At 35.1% G+C, this 9888-nt stretch overlaps 1 pseudogene; it reads left to right on the top strand.

Annotated features, from left to right (window-relative positions):
* The first annotated feature begins 2997 nt into the window (after positions 1 to 2997).
* Positions 2998 to 6248, top strand: LOC107469354 (protein FIZZY-RELATED 3-like; annotated as a pseudogene).
* The last annotated feature ends 3640 nt before the right edge of the window (positions 6249 to 9888 follow it).

Below are 9888 nucleotides of genomic sequence, written 5' to 3'. Positions count from 1 at the left end.
TCAATAGAAGCCATGAGAAAAAGGTCATCCATCAAAGATCTTCATCTCGCAAGAAGCCTGAAAAGGAAAAGGGGCCTATGGCCGAAGACGAAGAAGCTTCCCAGTCATCTCCATCTGCCTCATCACCACCACGATGATCCACTCCTCACCCCTTTGGCCACAGTTCTCAACGCTCAAAAGGCTACACCCTCTGCAACACTAGAGAACCGCCAAACTTGGACTCTCTCGACTTCAAAAACAAGTTCAACAAGGGTCATTCTCACTTTGATCCGGCTAGATTCAACTCTTGTGCTGCCTATGAATTCCACAATCAAGTTTTGGCTAAACGTCACCTATGTGTCTCACACATAGTGAATTTGGAGACACTGACTGCAAAAGGCATCAACTTTTCTACTATGTTTGATAATCTGAAGTGGACTCCATCATTCAACATTCAAAAGCCTATTTATCCATCTCTGGTTTACGAGTTCTAGGCAAACATGATGTACCATGACGGAGCGATTCACTCCTATGTCAAGAAGGTTCACTTAACTCTCAACAGAGAAATAATCAGTGCTGCATTAGGATATACTGATGAAGGAGCAACTACATACATGACTGGAAAGTGGGATTCTCAAGTTGGGATCTCTTATTAGATTTCTCTTACTCAAACTTGTGAAAATTTCTCTGCACTTGATGGGATGATTCTGACTCATAAGGCTCTTGGTCCTATAAGAGTGCTACTTCACCTAATTATCAATCATATTTTTATACCTCAGAGTGGTTCCTATCAACGAGTAACTGTTTGTGATACCTTAGTTCTTTTTGCTATTCTTACTTCTTCTCCTATTTCATTTGCTTATTTAATGGTGTGTCACATGTGGAAATGTGTACGCAGTGATAAGAAGGCAAATCTGCCTTACGAAATTTTTCTTACATGCATATTTGAATATTTTCATGTTGATTTAATTAATGAGCATGTAGAAAACAAGGTTTCCACCATCAAAGGAGGAGGAGTTTCTGGACCCATGAAAAGTAACAAAGGAAAAAGCTCAATGCCCTCTATATCTTCAGAAAGTGATATTGAAAGCCATCCTTCTGAGTCATCGAAGCTTGCTGAATCCATCAAGGACGTTCTAACTGAATTCTCAAATATGTCAAATCTAATGGTACGTTCATACAAAGAAGCTCACAAGCAGGCATATGAAAATGAGAAGGCATGGACTAAATGCAATGAAAGAGTTAACCTACTGCTCAAGAGCTTTGAAAAAGATATGGCTCATTTTGAGGATCTTTCTGACTCTGATGAGAATTTGTCTGATGCTTAGGCTATCTGCTGCCTGCTTATGATTGAACAATTTCTAGTCTTTTGTTCATTTGGTTTGAGTATTTTTGTGATGTTGGTTGACTATACTTGGATTCTATGGACCCCTTTGATTTGGTTTAAACAAACATTTTGCATTTTGGCACATAGTTGTTCATTTGTTTGCAGGTTCACCTCTTGATGACAAAAGGGGGAGAAAAAAATGTGAGGAAAAGAGGCTGACCCAATGATTGAAAAAAGGGCTAATGTTTTTAGATGGCTGATGAGTTTTGAACTTTGTGTGATCTTGGTGATATAATAATTTTCTGATAATGCTACCTCTAATTGTTATTCTGCCAATTTTGAATATGTTGAATGAACTGTGTTGCTGGATTATTGGTTAAATGAATTGTTTGACAGGAAACTGTTTTAATAGGAATCATTTTTTAACATGAAGTATGTTGAGTCTTGGTTATTTGATTGAAATGTTCTCTGAAGGTACTCAGACATACTTTAAATTTTTGTGAGTAGAAAATCATATAGATGATAACGAATCAGATTTCGATTATCATGTTACATCTGCTAAAAAATCATGCTGTTCAACATTTTTTAATATTCCATATGTTGAATACATTGTGGCTTTAAGCTTGCACTACAACATTTTTGAACTATTGCAACATATAATATAAATAACCTTTAAAAAGTGTTGTGTAAAATAGTAAAAAGTAACATTTAAGATTTGTTGCAAAGAAATAAAATTATTGCAACTCTTTATTAACCAACATACTACAAACGTTCTCTTTGATCAATTTAAGATACATGTGAAAAAGCGTTGCTTTATAAATTAAATAGGCAACACTTATAGTATTTATCTATTATACTTTCTAAGAGTTGCCTTTAAATGTTTAATGAACTTCCCATTGTAAGTGTTGTCTAAAGTTATTTCACTAAATTTTTATTTTATTTATTTTTTAAAATTACTCTTCTCCTCCTAAACTCAACCAAAATTATGAAAAGAAGCAAAAAACACATCAAGCAATAATTGATTCATCACATTCCTGGCTACCATTACTTAGAAACAAAACTCAAGTCTCGAACCATACCATTTCAAAATCAAAATCCTAACCCTAACTCAATTTTTCCCTTTAACGAAATTGACGCGCGTTGTGCATTCCTCTCTGCTCGTCGTCGTCGTGTTCACCACTACTTAAGCTCGCGCCGTGTTCTACTCTGCTCGCATCGCGTTCTGCTATAGTTTGATCTGATGTGTTCATCTACCCTCGCCGTTCTGAGACTTCTGCTCTTCTCCGCCATTTTGAAATCTCTTCTCCACTCCACCGTTCTGAAACCTCTGCTTTGCTCTGCTGTGGTGTCGTGCTCTGTCCATCTCAGGCGAGTCGACAACTCTCCGTCGTTCACCTCTTCCTCTCAAGCCTCTCGGCTCTCGCCTCGGTCCTCAGGCATCTCTCCCTTGAAGGCTTGCATAGATCTCTCAGGCATGACAAAAATTTCTTCCAGATTTTATATAATTAATTTGGTTGAATTGTTGAAATAACAAAACTATTCAGAGACTTGTTTTCTACTTTTTTTTCTTCTTCGACTTCTTCAGTGCTCCATGGTCCACACTTCAATCCCGCGGAATCAAGCCATTTTCTCCACTTCTTAATTTGAAGTCTTAAAAAAAGCAGTAATACCTCATAATTGGTTCGAGACTTATGCATGTCACCAATTTCCAATTATGTGGCTTGAAATGGTCCTGTGATGACAAGGAACTTGCTTCTGGAGGTAATGATAATCAGGTATGCTTCTATTAACACTAGTGTAGATTAAAAAAACAAAACATGATTGAATGTAATGATTTATTATTATATGAGCAGCTATTAGTATGGAATCAGCACTCTCAGCAATCGGCATTGAGACTCATGGAGCACACAACTGCCGTGAAGGGTATAGCATGGTTGCCTCACTAGAGTGGTCTCCTTGCGTCTGGCGGTTCCACCGCCGATAAGTGTATCCATTTTTGGAACACTACAAATGGCCATCAGTTGAACTTTATTGACACTGGATGCCAGGTTTCTTTCCTAAGCTGTCTATTGAGACATGAATGAATAATGTACAATGGTTCTATAATAATAACAATAACAATGTTTGATTAGGTTTGCAACCTTGCTTGAGTAAAAATATGAATGAGATAGTAAGCACTCATAGAATCAGATCATGGTGTGGAAATATCCATCGCTAGCAAGGGTAATATTTTACTCGATTTATTATGGCAGTGGAGAATTTCAAGTAATAAAAATATTGAATTTGATTATTAGGTTGCAACTCTAACTGGCCACAACATGAGAGTGCTTTACCTTGCAATGTCTCCCGATGGTCAAACAGTAGTCACTGGTGCAGGGGATGATGATACATTGTGCTTCTGGAATATCTTCCCATCCATGAAAATACCTGTAAGCACTTATGCAGTGTCAAATTTATATTTGGCTTAAACGCACTTATTGGCAAGAAAAATTTCAAGGAAGACCAATTAAACAGTAAAGGAGATTGGAATCCAAACAATGCCATAAGCCTCATGAAGACTATAGTCGATTTGGAAAATCTGTGTCTTGTTACATTGGGTTATCTAACTCAATTGTGAGATTTCACATTTGTAGGATTTGCTAAAGGTATATAAAGAGACCAGAAATGGAATGTTAGGACTTGATTACTCCACTAAGTTCTCACCATAGCTTGCATTTGGAAGCTTGTCTCCTCGTTTAATTGTTAACAAATTTGCTTTCATTATTCAATATATTGGCATAAAAAATTATTTGCTTGTAACCATTAAAGATGCTGGTTGATATTTAAGTTAACTTGAACTTGGTAATGATTAAGAAAGTGCATTTGTGAATGCAATTGTGCCGCTTTTAAAATATGAATAAGTATATAGCTGAAATCTTGCTTATTTATGTAATTATTTGTTTTGACATTTCAAATTATTGCTTTGTTGAATAGCTGAAGAGTCAGGAAAATTATTCTTACAAGGTGGTTATATCTACTAGTTCTTCTCCTTCCTATACAAGGGTTCAGATCAATATTTCTTTTAGGGGTTTTATGAAAAGCAGGTTTTACTTTCATGCTTTTTCTTCATATAATTTTTTCACTTATTTTCCTGTGCATATTTAGAAGTGGTCTAAATTATTAGAGTTAATTAGTGGGTTGAAGAACATGTCTCAGTTTATATAAGAACTCTTTTCATAAATATATTTAACAAAAATGTAGTGCCACTGCCACCTAAAGAGGGTTTTGTCACTCATCCTTACAAGAGCTCAAGGTAACTAATAATAATAAATAGCATCCTTGTAATTATTTTTAATATGTAATTAATCTTGCTTTATTTGTGTTATTTTGTGCATGCAGTGATTCAAAGAAATTTATTAGAAGTTTAATTTATATATGAAAGTTAGTTAATCAAGTAGTATTGACTGCAAATTCAAAGAAATTAAAGCACTAACTAGTTGAATTGCTGATACACGTGGCAGAGAAGTATGACAAAAAGGCAAGAGGTATTGGGATATCTTCTACAAGTACTAAAAGGGCAAGGTATAGGGTTGTTTGTTTATTATGTTTTATTTAGTTGATACTAGGTAAAATATTATTTTTTAATTAGAATTAGTTATAAGCATTTTTGCCATTAGTTTTATTGTTTTCGGAATTATAAGCATTTCAGAGCCCAAGGGTACCTAGTTTGCACCACCATTGGTTTCATTGTTTTCGGAATTATAAGCATTTCCATTCATGTCCATTCCTGTCATGGCTTGCAAGTGAGCCTTTTATTAAAATTTAATTGGGGGATTATATTGTGCGATTCCACATGGATATTTTTATAGCATATAGTATCTGCAAAGCCTATGTGTGCAGAAAATTTAATTTCTAAGCTAGATGAGGTGATATATACTCCATTATTTCTTTCATCCATTTTGTTCCTGTAAGCATTGTCCTATTAACAATTCCCAAAGAAAAAAAAGTGAGCTACAAAAAGATTTTTGTCTACTTAGAATTTTCTGTTCCAAACAAAGTACACACAATGAATAATAAAAGGATTAGCATTACTATTATATTATCAAATCTATCCCTAGTCTTAGCTGCTTCCTTTCTCTTGCTTGCATTGTGTCTTCAAAACTTCCAGCAGCAGCACACAAACAATGCCAATCCCATCTTTAGCCTTGTTGAAATCCATGATGAGTTGATGAGAATTGACTAAGGTAGGATTCTTATTAGAAGATTAGGAATTTGGGAAGAAAAGGTAAAAAGTGTTATCATTATAAGGGTGGCATGCTAATTTCTACTTTTGAAAATTTTGTTTAAAGACAAATCATGATGGCCTTCACTAGACTCTTGTAGAAACTATTTTTGTGTGTCATTATCTCAATTGCTATATCTCTTTGTCTCTATCTTTATAATCTCTCTTTACACAATCCAAGCATTTTTCATAAGATAAGAATTTGAGTTACTTGAGAATTTGATAAGAATTTGTATATCTAGTGTTATTCTTCTAATTTGATGCCTTGGATTTATAGGTTAGTTCACAGGAGGCTATTGAAACAAAGAACCTTGCTTCGGATATTGCTGATATTTCCATAAAAGAAAAATCTTCAAGTTCTCCCACTACTACTACTTGTAATCAAGATGGTGGTTCTTGTGGAAGGATGGTTTTGCAAATAATTTGAACTCTATAAAGGAGGACAAGGTTGGTTCTTTGTCTTTCACCGTAACAAGTGCGACTTCATGTCAACCGAATGAATTGAATAAAAAATCAGTTATGAGTGATGGGATGAATTCGATTCAGAGGTCTCCAGAACTGAAGAGTCCTGTTGCAAAGTCGGCAGCTCGGACCAAACTTCCTTTTGAAAAAGGATATAGTCAAATGAATTGGCTTAAGCTTACTCGAACACATCCTGACCTTGCAAGTTCTCTTACTTAATCTATTGCCTTAGTTTTTTATTTAAAAAAATAACTCTATTTAGTTGTAGCTTTGAATGATAAGAATACATGAAGCTTATGGTTGATTATTGTAGCTGAATTTAAAATAAGTTGCACAACAATTGCTGCAAATTTCTGATTAGTGTAGCTATTGGCTTAATCTTTTGAGCGAGAGACACAGTGAGTACAACATAGATTGTTCAACACAGAATTTACCTATGCTTTCGATCATTGATCATTGTTTATTGGTAAAGGAATAGCATGTTGCTTCCTAGACAATAACTCTTCTTTTGTTTTTCCAGTCATCTATATATAGAAGGGAATCATATAGAGGGGAACTTAGGAAGCACAGCAAATCGAATGGACACCATCATTTGACCCAGCAGAAAAAGCAGGAGATTAAGGAAGCTTTTGAATTATTTTGTTGTGTATTAAGAACAATGCTGCTTATTTTTTGTTGTGTATTATTTTGTTAAAAATTATTGATAAATATGTATTTGAAATACTAATCTAACCTTTTAATATCTATTTTAATTAGAACTTTATTATTGGTTATTTTGTCTCTTTTATAATTTTTTTCTATTGTGTACAAATTTAATTTATTAATTAAAATAATTACACATGTATGAACAAAAAAATTTATTGTAAATTTTATTATTTTTTGTATTTTTATTACAAAAATAACTTTTATTTTTTTTCAAAAGGCAACCCTTCTATTAGTTGCATATTTGATTATTAGACAACACTTGTATGGTTGCATATCCAAAAGAAAAGGCAACACTTGTATAGGTTGCATATCCAAAAGAAAAGGCAATACTTTAAAGGATTGCATATCCAAAACTAATAGGCAATACTTCAAAGGATTGCAAATTCCAATTTATAAGCAACACGTAAAAGAGTTGCATTTTATTGCAAATAGGCAACATTTTTTAGTAGTGACCAAAATACGAGAGAAGAGACAACACTGCAAAAGTGTTGTCTCAAATACATGTTTGAAGTGTTGTTGTTTTTCAATCAAAGGCAACACTTGGTAAGTGTGCTCTCAAAAGCGTTGCTTTTGAAACAAAAAAGTGTTGCCTTGATCTAAGGCAACGGATGCATATGCAACGACGACCAAAAACGTTACCTTAGGTCCAAAAGTATTGTCATAGATCAAAAACAACCTTTTGTCAGCCTTTAGACAACACTTTTTAAATGTTGCCTCAACCTGAAAATGTTGTAGTGTTGGTTTTAAGAATGTTACAAGTAATGCTTCCTTTAATAAAATGGCACATATTAAGGGGGAGCTATGTAACAGATGGAAAGGGGGAGGATTCAAAATCTTCAAGGGAGTACTCTTAATCCTTACCCTTTTTCAATTCAATTTTTAATAATGGTTGTCATTAAGAGGGAGATTGTTGAGTTTGGAAAACTTGAAATATGGTGATGACCAAACATTGTTAAAAAGGGTTTAAATTACAAAATTGTTAATGGAATTTTATTATAATTATAAATTGGTTGCTTAACAACTTTGTGTTGTGCAGATTTGGGTTTGGGCCAAAAATGACAAGCCCAATGTGAAGTTAACTTCCAGCCTTGTACAAAAATGTTCTAAACTTTGTGGCTGAAATGTTCTTGTGTTGATTGGGCCAATAATACCAAAAAGAAGCTCAAAACCTTGTGTTGAAAGAGAAAAGAAAAGAAAGGAAAGAGAAGTGGTTCGGTTACCACTCTCTTTGATGGAATTTTGAAAAGAAAAGAAAGGAAAGAGAAGTGGTTCGGTTACCACTCTCTTTGATGGAATTTGATGAGTGGATAATTTATACACTTTTTGACATTGTTTTTACATAGTTTTTAGTACATTGTAGTTACTTTTTACTATATTTTTATTAGTTTTTATGAAAAAATTACATTTCTGGACTTTACTATGAGTTTGTGTATTTTTATGTAATTTCAGGTATTTTCTGGCTAAAATTGAGGGACTTGAGCAAAAGTCTGATTCAGAGGCTGAGAAAGGACTGTAGATGTTGTTGGATTCTAACCCTCTTGCACTCGAAGTAGATTTTTTGGAGCTACAAAAGCCCAATTGGCGTGCTCTCAATTGCGTTGGAAAGTATACATCTTGGGCTTTCCAGCAATATATAATAGTTCATATTTTGCCCAAGATTTGATGGCCCAAACTGGCATTAAAACGCCCACTAAAGACCCTTTTCTGGCATTTAACGCCAGAACTGGAGTTAAATGCCCAAACTGGCATCCAAGCTGGCGTTTAATTCCAACAAAGGCCTATGCACGTGTAAAGCTCAAAGCTCAGCCCAAGCACACACCAAGTGGGCCCCGAAAGCGAATTTCTGCACTATATGTACATAGTTACTTATTTTTTGTAATCCCTAGTAACTAGTTTAGTATAAATTGCACTTTTTATTATTGTATTTTCATCTTTGGATTATCTTTTGGATCATCTTTTGATCTTGGGATCACTTTTGTGCGACTTTTCATATTTGGGGAGGCTGGCCATTCGGCCATGCCTAGACCTTTTTCTCTTATGTATTTTCCAACGGTGGAGTTTCTACACATCATAGATTAAGGTGTGGAGCTCTGCTATTCTTCATGAATTAATGCAAGTACTATTGTTTCTCTTTCAATTCACGCTTACTTCTTGTCCAAGATATACTCTCGTACTAAATTCAGTTAAGTTAGAATGAAGGGGTGATCCGTGACAATCACCCACCAACTTCGTTACTCGCTTAGCCAAGATCCGCGTGCCTGACAACCACAAGTGGTCTACATAATGTTCAACATAGTCATTGGACAATAGCTGGAGTATAGTCTCTTGGGTCTCTGATCCACGGACCGAGTCCGTGAGGTTAGAACCTTCGTGGTATAGGCTAGAACCAATTGGCAGCATTCCTGAGATCTGGAAAGTCTAAACCTTGTTTGTGATATTCCGAGTAGGATCTGGGGCGGGATGACTGTAACGAGCTTCAAACTCACGAATGTTGGGTGCAGTGACAGTGTGCAAACGGATAGAGAGATTCTATTTCGACACAAGTGAGAACCGATAGATGATTAGCCGTGCAGTAGCTGTGCCTGGTATTTTTCATCCGAGATGAGAAATCCGACAGTTGATTAGCCGTACAGAAACCGTAGCTGGACCATTTTCACTGAGAGGATCATACAGCTTTCCATGGAAGGGAGCACGCATGATTGGATGAAGACAATAGGAAAGTAGATGATCAAAAGCAACAAAGCATCTCCAAACGCTTATCTGAAATTCCCATCAATGAATTACATAAGTATCTTTATTTTAATTTACGTTTGATTTATCTTTCAATTATCAAAACTCATAACCAATTGAATCCGCCTGACTAAAATTTACAGGATGACCATAGCTTGCTTCAAGCCGGTAATCTCCATGGGATCGACTCTTACTCGCGTAAGGTTTTATTACTTGGACGACCCAGTGCACTTGCTAGTTAGTTGTATCGGAGTTGTGAAAAGTTTGAATCACAATTCCGTGCACTAAGTTTTTGGCGCCGTTGCCGAGAATTGTTCGAGTTTGGACAACTGACGGTTCATCTTGTTGCTTAGATTAGCTAATCTTCTTTCTTGTTTCAACCTTTATTTTCTTTTCAAAAAATTTTCGAAAAAAATACAAAAAA

Source organism: Arachis duranensis, chromosome 10 (assembly GCF_000817695.3).
Source record: "Arachis duranensis cultivar V14167 chromosome 10, aradu.V14167.gnm2.J7QH, whole genome shotgun sequence".
Taxonomy (NCBI): Eukaryota; Viridiplantae; Streptophyta; class Magnoliopsida; order Fabales; family Fabaceae; genus Arachis; species Arachis duranensis.
This window is presented reverse-complemented; position numbering and strand designations above follow the sequence as displayed.